This window comes from Lissotriton helveticus, chromosome 8 (assembly GCF_964261635.1).
Source record: "Lissotriton helveticus chromosome 8, aLisHel1.1, whole genome shotgun sequence".
Taxonomy (NCBI): Eukaryota; Metazoa; Chordata; class Amphibia; order Caudata; family Salamandridae; genus Lissotriton; species Lissotriton helveticus.
This window is the reverse complement of record NC_136069.1, coordinates 777,360,186-777,373,245: the sequence shown is the minus strand read 5'-3', so window position 1 is coordinate 777,373,245 and position 13,060 is coordinate 777,360,186. Positions and strand designations below refer to the sequence as shown.

The 13,060-nt window shown below is 40.1% G+C and overlaps 1 protein-coding gene across 1 annotated transcript in view; it reads left to right on the top strand.

The window, feature by feature from the left end:
• Nucleotides 1-13,060, top strand: part of LOC144773802 (uncharacterized) — a 3,430,469-nt gene that overhangs the window by 1,948,401 nt on the left and 1,469,008 nt on the right. The gene's annotated exons all lie outside the window — the stretch shown is intronic.

The window sequence follows — 13,060 nt, the reverse complement described above, 5'->3', positions numbered from 1 at the left end:
TTCTACAGTTGGTTACTAGCTATGTGAAAGTCTATATTAGTTATTGATTAGTTAACTGAGTATTTGTATGGGAGTGTGAAAGTGTGTGTGGTTCGGTGGGGGGTGTGTGACTGTCCAAAGATGTGTGAATAGTTGATTCAGTAGATATATGAAGTTAAAACGACATGTTCTAACAGTTTGGGTGAGGGAATCTCTTTATGGGTGTGGTGATGAGCAAATATATTTCTCAAAGGTACAGGTCCAACAAACTAGAAAAATAAAAGGCAGTCTATGTGTCAGTTGTTGTATATAAATAAGTATACATAAGACACAATGATTGTGTGAGTGACTGTATGGATAACTGTATACTTGTAATAATGATTTTATAATTCACTAAGTATGACTTACTATCTAAATGAATAGAAGAAGTGGTGTTTGTATAAGTGTTTTGCTAAGTAAATATGTAAGTATGATCCATTGTTTGCATAAGTGAGTAGGATGACTTCATATGTGAATAGGATGCGTGCTGTTGTTTAATGTCGATATAGATGTATAAGTATTTTTGATAGTGCTCTATTGTTCATTGACAGCATGTATGAGTGAATCCATAGGTAAGTGATTAGATGTGTGTATACATCTATGAATCACTGAGTGGATTTTTAGATACTTGTATTGCTGTGACAATGGATTTAAATATGATACTCTGTATTTTACAAACAGTGATGAAAAATTGTAATAGTGTATGAAAAGGTGTATGTGATTGTCACGTGGATGATGTCATCAGTGATGTCATTTGAGATGTCATCAGTGATGTCACTGACCATGCCATGAATGAGCTAATATGTGACATCATCAGCAGTGGATTGCGGGTTCGCGAAATATAGTTAGTACAACTAACTATATAGGAGCAATTTCATTGGTTTTGTATGAGTAAAATGTCCAGCTAACTATAACACCACTAAAACCTATAGTTTTTTGAGTGAAATTCAAAGGTTTTTTAAAACTAATTCCTAACTATATAACTCCTGAAACCTATGGTTTTTTCAGTGAATTTCAAAGGTTTTTTTTAAATGCTAATTCCTAACTATATAAGGCCTGAAACCTATGGTTTTTTCAGTGAATTTCAAAGGTTTTTTAAATGCTGATTCCTAACTATATAAGGCCTGAAACCTATGGTTTTTCAGTGAATTACAAAGGTTTTTTAAATGCTAATTCCTAACTATATAAGGCCTGAAACCTATGGTTTTTTCAGTGAATTTCAAAGGTTTTTTAAATGCTAATTCTTAACTATAGAAGGCCTGAAACCTATGGTTTTTTTAAAAAAAATTGATTGGTTAACTGGCTTATTAAGTGTTCCTTAGTGAATACATATATTAGCGAGTAATGTTTAAATATTTAAATATATGCATGAGTGATGTAATATGTGACGTCATCAGCAGTGCATTGCAGACGTGCAAGTTACAGTGAGTCCAACTAACTATAACGTGGGAATTTCAATGGTTTTATGCGAGTCAAATTTTCAACTAACTATAACTGGTGTGAAACCTATGGTTTTTTCAGTGAATTTCAAAGGTTTTTTAAATGCTAATTCCTAACTATAACTGGTGTGTAACCTATGTTTTTTTCAGTGAATATATATATATATAAAATTTCTATGGCAAAATGAAACCCCTCATTTTGTTCCTTTTCAAATTAAATGTATTAAGTGTTACCACTTTATTCCAATCAAGATGACTTCAGGTGTGCCATACTTTTGTCATAAGTAAGACTGTTAGCGTTCTAGGTGTTCTTTAGAACACTCTGGGACATTCTGTCATTGGGCTATAGTTGGGCTACATCTGGCTGATATTTGGGCTACATTTGGGCTCTTTTGTCTCTGGTGGCCATCTTGGGAGATTGCATATCAGAATTTTTTTTACCGAAATATAAGAGGATTTGAGAAGTCACTCAAAATGTGCCCTAATTTTTCTTTCTTCAGCACTAATTATAATTTCTATGGCAAAATGAACCCCCTCATTTTGTTCCTTTGCAAATTAAATGTTTTAAGTGTAACACTTTATTCCAATCAAGATGACTTCAGGTGTGCCATACTTTTGTCATAAGTAAGACTGTTAGTGCTCTAGTTGTTCTTTAGAACACTCTGGGACATTCTGTCATTGGGCTATAGTTGGGCTACATCTGGCTGATATTTGGGCTACATTTGTTTTTTTTTGTCTCTGGTGGCCATCTTTGGGCTACATTGGGCTACATTGGGCTACATTGGGCTACATTGGGCTACATTTGGGCTCTAACATATATATAGCCCAAGGTAGCCCAATATATATTTTTTCAAAGTTAATTTTCGTAAAAACCACTGGAGCACATATCTTGAGACATAGCAAAGGCACATCGGGCTACCAGTCCCTACAATTTTGCCAAGTTTGGTGGAAAATCATTCAGCCGTTCGGGCTAAAAGTGAGTCCAACTGCCCTATGGAAATTAACATGGGGAAAACACGTTTTGGGACCCCCCTTTTATCTCGGCCCCCGCTTGACAAATCCCCCCCAAACTTTCAGGGAAGGAGCGGAGATAAGGAAAATTTCAGGAAGATTCTTCAACCGGCGCCAAAGTTATTCCCAATAGAATGTTGTGATTTCCCTATGGAAAACAATCCTAACTATATATACCTACTGGCTATCGCCAGTAGGTAATATATATATATATATATATATATTTATACACCAAACAGGAGTGAGAAGTATATGATAAGGGTATGATTGGGGGGAGGAGTTGGCCTAATGGCTAGGGCTGTCGACCTCGAATCCAGAGAACTGGGTTTGAGTATCAGCAATGACGCTGAACATCCTGTGATTCTGGGCAAATCACTTAGGGGCCGATTCCGATTCGGGAAAAAAAGCGTCCGTCTGAATCGTATCCAGAACCCTCTCCATACGAATCGTACACGTCCGTCCGAATCGCGTAGTACGATTCGTACGGACAGTTTCCGTCCGAATCGTCGCGACCCATATGAATTGCACCAGAGATTCTGTACGACTCGTACCCTCACAGTGGACCGTACAATTCGTACACATGCTGTACGACCCGACGAGTACAATCCGGACCGTGGAATGGAGACGCGATTCGTATGGTACATGTCAGGTAAGTGCGATTCGTATGGAGGGTCACACATTTACATACACACCGTATGGTGCGTACACCCCATGATCGCAGGGTGTACGCACCATACACCTTGCGATCATGGGGTACACACCGTACACCCTGCGATCATGGGGTCTGGTGCGTACACCCCATGATCGCAGGGGTACGCACCGTACCCCTGCGATCATGGGGTGTACGCATCGTACCCAGGGGGGGGTCCGTTCCCTACCTGTTTCGAGGCGTACTCTGCTTTTCTGACAGTTTTCAGCTCCCGTAGGAAAAGAGTCGTACGGAGGGTCGGCGGGACGAATCGTACTTGCTGGGTCAGGAAAACCTGCTTCGAACCGTACAAACGTCGCTTGCTGCGTGTTCCGGCGGCGATTCGTACAGGAATTCGAGTCGTACGGTTCCTGGTACGATTCGTACAGGGAGCTGCATTGGGTGAGAATCGTACTACGTCGTACGTACGGGGACGTTGCAGGGTACGATTCATACGGGAAAAAGACTCCGTACGGCTATTCGGAGTGCTTAATCGGCCCCTTAATCTCTCCGTACCTAACAACAAAAAAATGAATGTGTCCTCATGTAATACAACTGGTGCTATGTAAAGCGCTCTGATACCTAATTTGGGTCAAGTTTGCGCTATATAAAACTATGTAAAATAAAAAAAAAGGTATACCCTTGGCTTCCCAATTTTACTATGCATTAACACATGGAGAGGGGAGATCCAGTTATTTGTGGCAGTGTCTGTCTTGCCTGTATCCGAGACAAGAGAGCGTAATGCACCCCAGTAAATCAGTGCTTGCTTCACAATTTCTCAGACAGTAAACTTTCTCTGAGATGGTGTGAAAAATGAAACTATATACATATCAGCTTTTGAATTAAATTATTTTCTCTAAAATGTTTGCTTTTTAGTCTGTTTGACACCTTGAAATATTTATTTTCATGTTGCACTCTATTCATTCATGCATTTATGTATTTATCGACATGTAGCGACAGAAGAGCCTCTAGTACATTATGTCTATATAGGTGGCGCCTGAAGCAAAATGCAGATATATGTAACAGTGAGCACAAGCACTATAAGCACTAAGCACTTTAGTAAGTTAGTCCTGGCTAGGGAGAATTTGTTAGCACTTAGACACTTTAATTGTGATGGATATTTGCACATATTATTGAATGAGTTATGAAATTTCACGCTAAGAAAAAAGGAAAACATGTAAGAAGTCTATTCTATTTTGGACTGTGTATGCAACATATTCCATTCATGGTCTCAGCACTAGTCACTTTATCTCAGTGGGAATAGGAGTTGGGTGTAATGTGTGGGGTTACAGTAAATGTACATACACAAGCATTAAAGTGTAAATAATAAAGTGGAAAGGGCGTATTCTTAACAGAAATAAAGGAAGAATTATAGGTATATATAAAAAATATATTATTACTAATAATGCATAGATGAGAAGTTTGTGTACAGCTATAATTGTGAGACAAGGCCATGTTGTTGTATACCAAAATGTGTATATGCAGCCATAAATGGAACAACGGGAGTAGAACTAGAAGAAGACCATGAGCACGGGCATGGCAAGGATACATTATGCTACACAACCTATGTATCCCCCACAACCATTCTACCAGCCACCTTTCCACCCACAAAGTGCACACATGCAGCAGTGGGTCCCACTGTCCCTCATAAGGCTTCCCCCGAATTTCCAAACTATCCGGTGCCCTCCCTTTTTTAGGGAGAGGTCAAAACAGAAAGGGAGAGAGAAGAAAGGACAGCAAGGTGCATTGGGAGTAGGAATATACCCAAGTCAACACCAGGAGCATGTCAGCACAACAGGGAGCGAGTACGTCCAAAACCTAGTCACTAACTTATGCAAGAAAACACTGAAACCACCCAGATGCAAGTGCTAAACAAGGGATTAGGGTTCATACCCACTCCTGTGTTTGACAGATTCCACTTGCACTGCGAACTGGCTGGCTTCTCCTGCAAGCTACACCTGAAGGGTAATTTTAAAGAACAAGAACCCACTGGTGAACTCTCGAATACAAGACTACTTAAAAAATCCACTTACTATCCACTGACACACACCACATTGGTTGAAGTATTAGCTGTTGAAAAAGCAGTATATTCAGAGGTTGAGGGTTTGGACACAAAGAACATTAACACATTTTAGAACCAGACCAGACAGGAAACAATGGCTTTGACTGACCTATAGAACAACACTACCATAATAATCAAACCTGCAGATAAAGGAGGAGGCATTGTTATCCAGAATAATGTAGCATACAAAACTGAATGCTTATGGTTGTTAAATGACAGACACAACTATAAGATCCTAACCACTGATCCGACACCATCTTTGAAACAAGAAATTGCAGACTTGGTTGAGGAGGCAGAAAGTGAAGGATGGATAACAAAGTCAGATGGAGATATCCTATGAAACACCAACCCTAAAACTTTTAAAATGTGCAGATCTAGCTCTGACCAGGAACTTTTTTGAATTCGAGGGAACTCTGTACCTGCAAAGAAACAGAACATTGATGGGAAGCACTTTCGCTCCAAGCATAGCAGGACTTTATGTCTTCAACCTAGAACAGACAATGGGACAAGACCCTATTCTCTCACAAGAGAACACAAAGTATACGGGACAGTCTGGTACACATAAGACCTAGACAACAACAAACACCAAGACAGACAATGCACACAATAACGGGGCTCCCACCAGTCACAGGACATTACCCCTTTGGGAAATATAGTGTTTGCCCCCTGACGTCAGCAACAAAAACTATAGAGCTGGGACTAAATACCCCGTGGGAGTTGAGAAAACATACTAATTGCAACTCCAAACAAGTGATCTACCTCTTGTATGCCCATATAATCTCAAATAAATAGGAATGACAACACGAAAAGTAAACACACGTATTGTGGAACATAGGAGCACAATATTATGTAGACGCAGTACCACCAGGATGGCGGGTACACTTCATAAAAAAAAATCATACCCCTAATGAAATGAGATAGATAGTTTTAGAACAGGTACCCTCAAAGACAAGAAATTTTGAAAAAATCTTTTTTGAAAAGGAACAACGATGGATTTATAAACTATCTAGTCATACCAGTGTATTAAATGATGATGTTCGATGGGGTAACATTCTCTAAAATATTCTCATATATTTATGCAAATAAGTTGAGAATGAGGAATAGTGATAGTTCTGAATCAAGATACCCCGAATTTTGGTATCCCACTATTTACACAGCTAGAAATACTAGGCATGATTACAAACACAGCTGGATGCAACAGAGGTAGATGCAACGATTTAACCATCTTGATATCTGATTGCTCGTATTGAGAGGAGTAGGGTCATTATACAAATATAGTTCGATCATGGATAGTTTTGACTCCCCGTTTAGGTTTTAAACAAGGTCTTTTAACTTCAATCTTGATTTTTGGACTCAAGGTTCCAGAATCCTTTGCTCCTGATACATTGAAAGGGAAGAGCCACACGTTCATGCACACAAAATACAATTTATCTGTACTTTGACAAAACGCAGCCAGTCCGCACACAACCACTAGCAACGAGGCAGTTTATTGTTCTAACCACATACCGGTGGAGGTATTTTGAGGGTCACAAAAACACCAGAGTTCTTCAATGCAACCGAAAGAGTATTTCTTTTGTTTCCTTTCTGGTCCCAATCATGTGACCAAAGATCACATGACAAAGATCATATGACAAGGATGCACAAGGCATATGAAAGGAGAGAACCAACAGACCTTCCTCAACATGCAGGGACACCGGGAGACGCTACGAGTGGGAGCTGACATGTACTCTTGATGAAGTAAGGTCTTTTCACCCCTAATTTTACCTCCCATTTTTTTACACAGATTAGCTGAATCGCTCTGCTAATGCAGGCGGTACATTTTTTGCAACAAAATGACTCAAAACAAATGTTCTTCTCCTAGTGTGTGACTACGGAGTCCGTCCTCCCCGGTATACAACCATTACCACGCAACTTTTACAACGACCTACCATTACTACGCATTTTTTACAACGCAGATCCATTACAACGAAATACCATTACAACGCATGTATTTACAACGCAGGTACCTTTACAACACATACCATTACAACGTAAGTATTGGTAAGTATATAATTTTATTAAAAATATTATAAGTTTGGGTTTTTGGGTAAAGGGGTATTTTTAGGGTTTAGGGTCAGTTTTGGGTTTTTGGGTAAAGGGGTATTTTTAGGGTTTAGGGTCAGTTTTGGGATTTTGGGTAAAGGGGTATTTTTAGGGTTTAGGGTCAGTTTTGGGTTTTTGGGTAAAGGGGTATTTTTAGGGTTCAGGGTCAGTTTTGGGTTTTTGGGTAAAGGGGTATTTTTAGGGTTCGGGGTCAGTTTTGGGTTTTTGGGTAAAGGGGTATTTTTAGGGTTCAGGGTCAGTTTTGGGTTTTTGGGTAAAGGGGTATTTTTAGGGTTCAGGGTCAGTTTTGGGTTTTTGGGTAAAGGGGTATTTTTAGGGTTTAGGGTCAGTTTTGGGTTTTTGGGTAAAGGGGTATTTTTAGGGTTTAGGGTCAGTTTTTAGTTTTTGGGTAAAGGGGTATTTTTAGGGTTCAGGGTCAGTTTTTAGTTTTTGGGTAAATGGGTATTTTTAGGGTTCAGGGTCAGTTTTGGGTTTTTGGGTAAAGGGGTATTTTTAGGGTTTAGGGTCAGTTTTGGGTTTTTGGGTAAAGGGGTATTTTTAGGGTTTAGGGTCAGTTTTGGGTTTTTGGGTAAAGGGATATTTTTAAGATTAAGGGTCAGTTTTGGGTTTTTGGGTAAAGGGATACAGGGTAAAAATTAAATACAATTAAATTTAAATTACATTAAAATAAAGTAATTACATTAAATTAAATTTAATTAATTAAATAAAATAAAAAATTAAATTAAATTATATTAATTTTAATTAATTTACATTAAAAAAAATATTTTAAACTTACCAATTCTTACGATGTAATTGTATGCGTTGTAAAGGTACCAGCGTTGTAAATACATGCGTTGTAATGGTACTGCGTTGTAATGGATCCTGCGTTGTAAAAATTGCGTGGTAATGGTAGTCGTGGTAAAAGTATGCGTTGTAACGTCATACATCCGTCCTCCCCTGATACCCCTATGATGTCTGTTGAAAAAACAAGTCATGTGTGTAAAAGGTTCAGTCTGTTTTTCTTTTTAAATGTATTTTCCCTAGTGCTACTTTAAATGTTAACTATGCTGACTTTCTAGATGTGGTGACATCTATTTTAAGGCAAACACATGGTTTTCACCTAAATAATTATAGCCTATTTAATAATCTCACTATTGGGAGTGCTCCAAAAAAGTATGAGCGGCCACAGATGCCCAATCGGTCCCCCAATTTTTCTCTTTTCAGTTATAACCATACAAGGGAAAGGTCCTAAACATATGGTCTGTATGGTAACGTGCATGTTTATTACTATTTAATCAAGCAAAAAGCAGGTTCAAAACGAGGTCCTGAGGAAAGCCTACTGTCCCTTCACTGGCTTTATAAAGAGTGAAACTTGTCGTCCTATCAGATGCCTGGGAACAATTCCTAAAAGCACTACATTGATCTATTTTAACCTAGCCCTAGATCCCAGACTAATACATTTGTTTCAAAGGATTTAACCATAAGGAGTAATGGGGTAACGCAGTAACCCTCAGAACCTGGGTATGTAAGCGAAACAACAACAATGGTTCTGTTGGGGATCACTGATAATTTGAACAACCTGTAATTAATACACTTGCAAAAAGTATATCCCGTGAAGGATATAATGAGACACACACTACAGGATATGGTTCAAAAGGTAAATCTTTTTAGTATAAACCTTGGTTGGGGGTAAATCCACAATTTTTTGGGATAGCTGTCCAAGACAAAGAAACACTTAGGCCCCTATTAGGAGGCCCGCCCGCCACCCTTGCGGAAAACGGAACCGCCCGCCTTAAGGGCGGGGGTCCCGTTGTTTGCATTAGGATGCGCCCGCCACAATGGCGGGCGCATGCCCCATTTTTAACATTGTGGCTGGCGGCGCTCACTGCCCGCCACAATGTTAAAAACGTATGCGTACATTTGCATAAACAAAACAGAAGGCACCGCGCGGTGCCTGCTGCTTTGTTTATGCAATTGCTGGGGGGTACCACAGGTACCCCCCGTGTGCACCCCCACCCCTCCTTCACTCTGGGGGCCCGCAGGGGGCCCCCCAGAGTGAAGACCGCATGCCGCCACGGAAAGGCATCCGATTTGGCCCATCATAATATGGCTGGCGGTGTCTATTAGACACCGCCACCATATTAATCCTTTTCCGCCCCGGCCGCAAAGCGACCGGGGCGGAAAAGCGGCAGACGGTCTTTCCGTCCGCCGTGGTCCCCCCGCCATACTAATATGGCGAAGGGACATTTGGGAGTGGATGTCGGGCGGATTGCCCCCGCCAGGCTGGCGATGGCTACCGCCAGCCTGGCGGGGGCAATCCGCCCGACATCCTAATGGGCCCCTTAGACTCTATATACATTTAGTGATCAAGTCGTGACTGGTGATAGGGTGCTATACAAAACTGAAACAAATGACACATAATCATACAAATAGACAAAACATTAGATCATAAGTGTCCACTTTAGAATACAATTGTCACAACTGGCAGGATTATTCCTTTGTTTTATTTGAGACTTTGTGTGGACGGATACACTTAAAGAATGTCGACGTTTCGACCCTATATGTTAGTGCAGACTTGAAGGCATCTGTGTCAAGTCTTCATGAGGACTCAAAAAGGGGTGAGTTAGGACAGCCTGTGAATGTAAGAAAAGGGGAGGAGGAGTCAGAACCGTTTGTGTGCCAGCAGTAAATGCTAAAAAGAAGAAGAGACCCAAAGGGGCTCACCTGAATGAATATATGCACCTTCTTCAGTGGGTCCTTCAAGGGAGGGGGGAGGGGGGAATGAGAATGTCAGCCGAAAGTCTCGAAAAGTATTCTTGCAGAGGTTGATTCTTTAAAAAACCAAGGCACAAATCAGGCCTCTATTGTAGGCGTCCATACCTTTTTGCTTTATAATGCTCTATCCCAAACACCAGCCGGTGAGTAGGGATATACTTTTTGCATGTGTATTAATTACAGGTTGTTCAAATTATCTGTGATCCTCAAAGGATTTATCGGCAATTTTAATACACTCACTCAACCCTGCCTTCACTCACTGCTACCACTAAAAGAGTTCTACTTACAAACGTGTCAAGCCCACCCATTCACGTTCAGTGTCTGGGTAAGGGTCCAATAATGAAGCATGCCACAGGTGGTACCTGAGGGTGAGGACCATATATATATATATATATATATATAGATATATTTATATATATCTATATATATATATATATATATAGATAGGTAGGTATATATAGTTAGGACCTAGTTACCATAGGAACTTCCGAACATTCTATTGGGAATAACTTTGGCGCCGATTGAGGGATCTGCCTGTAATTTTCCCTAAATTTGCCTCGCTGCGCTCCGCTCCTTTCCTGAAAGTTTCGGGGGGATTCGTCAAGCGGGGGCCGAGAAAAAAGGGGGGTCCCAAAACGTTTTTCCCCATGTTAATTTCCAACGGGACATTCTGACAAGGCTACAGCTCGAACGGCTGAACGGAATTACACCAAACTTGGCAAAATGGTAGGGCCTGGTATGCAGATGTGCCTTTGCTATGTTTGGTGAAAATCCCTCTAGTAGTTCTTGAGAAAATTGAATTTGAAATTTTCAAATGACATTTTCCATGGGACCTTTAGACACGGCTACAGCCCGAACGGCTGAACGGAATTACACCAAACTTGGCAAAATGGTAGGGACAGGTATGCAGTAGTGCCTTTTCTATATTTGGTGAAAATCCCTCCAGTAGTTGTTGAGAATTTGAATTTGAGCAAATTATATATCTATATGCGCTCAACATTCCATTGGGAATAACTTTGGCGCCGATTGAGGAATCTGTGTGTAATTTTCCAGAATTTTGTCAAGCTCCGCTCCGCTCCTTCCCTGAAAGTTTCGGGGGGATTCGTCAAGCGGAGGCCGAAAGGAGGGTCCCAAAACGTGTTTTCCCCATGTTAATTTCCTTAGGGACCTTTAGACACGGCTACAGCCCAAACGGCTTAATGGAATTACACCAAACTTGGCAAAATGGTAGGGCCTGGTATGCAGATGTGCCTTTGCTATGTTTTTTTTTTTTCACTCCTTAAGCTAATAGCTAGCTTTATTTTAACAAAGTATTTTAAGGCAGACCGCACAGGCCGAAAAAAAAATACACACGACCATGGAGGTCAGAAAAATTACTTGGAAGTCTTAAAAACACGGCCACTAATAATTGTTCTGCTCAATAAACGTGTGCTTCAGTAATGATAGCTTGAGTTAAGTTACCAAATTGGTCAGAATATTCAATTAAATTTTGTATCAAATTCAATTTTAACAAACAGGTGGTAAAATGAAGAAAAATCTGTTTTGACATTGCACAAAAATATCAAAAAGACGATTATATAATTTGTGTCCAGCAAACATTTAAGGAGTGTATGCAGATTCTGACATGTGTACATGGCAGGGCTAAAAATTGGATAAGCAATGCACAATAAATTGCCATCCAGTAAATGACAAAAGTGGTCGACTTTTTAATGTTACATAAATATCACAAGATGTACTGCTGCTACAATGCTTACCTGACTGATAAGACAGGACCTTTAGAGGTGACCCTGACAACCAGTGACACACATACAAATGGCGTTTGTTTGTCAATACACTGATTTATCTACAACCATACCTATTCTAGTGCAAACATGTGGGACGCACAAGAGAATTTGAGAGGAAAAAGCTACCATGAAACAAATGATCCTTTGAGAATCTAGGTAAAAAAAAAAAAGAGTTCTACAGCTATGCTGTACAGCAAACTACCACAAAGCATAAACGTGACAAGTACAAAGGCTTGCCTACAAGACATTTAACACATGAAGCAAAAGTGTTAGATCTGCATCATTATTCCTCAATCCAGGTCCCTTTTTCATAACATTGTTTATTCGCCAAATGTACAATGCGAAAAGCACACAAACTCTCAAAAAATAGAATTGTTTGCAATTGAGAGTACCACACGGTTAACTTTGAAATTAATATTAAAAAAAAAAGAAGAAAGAAAAAGACACCTTAGCATATGCTAGTCCGCTTTCTCCACGGTGTATATAACAAAACCGTCCATTAACAGGACATGAAAAGTGCCATAAAATGTTGCATTGCATTGTCTAGAAATGCGTACTGGCTATTTTCCGTTACTAAACAGTTGCCATCTGTAATTCAGTTTTGTGGTAACAAGCTTTGTAACGAAGACCTCAAACTTCCTTTGGGCTGCTTGAACTCAAATGCCTTGTTTCGGGACCTGTTTAAATACTATTAGTTTTATTCTACTGTAATTCCATGAGTAGAATATCATGCACTAAACCACGCAGTGGCAAATAAAATGTTTTCACTTGTACAAGTGTGACGCTGCCGTTGCTCTGTGGTTCATAAAAAAGATAAGCTCACACCGGCAATAGTCTATTATTCCATTACTCGCAAGAGGCCTACATCTCAGACGTTCCAGAACATCTCAAAGCGGTCTTAATGCAAAAATGTAATGCTAGTATGAACCCACGCTTGCAGTACAGAAAAAAAGATTCAGTTTCCTGTGTTCCTTTAAATAAACCAAGTGGCACTTCTAAAGGCAGTATAAAAAGGGGGAAAAGAAAGTGTCCGTGCTGGGCCAGCAAGCACCATAATCTTTGAAATCCAATTGCGCACTTTACCGGGCGGGCATTGCTCTCGAAATCTCCCATGAATAGATAGAGAGGTCAGGTAGGTGGACCTAAGAAACTGAAATGGCAAATGTTCTCCATCATTTCAAGACACAACAGCTTTCGGCTA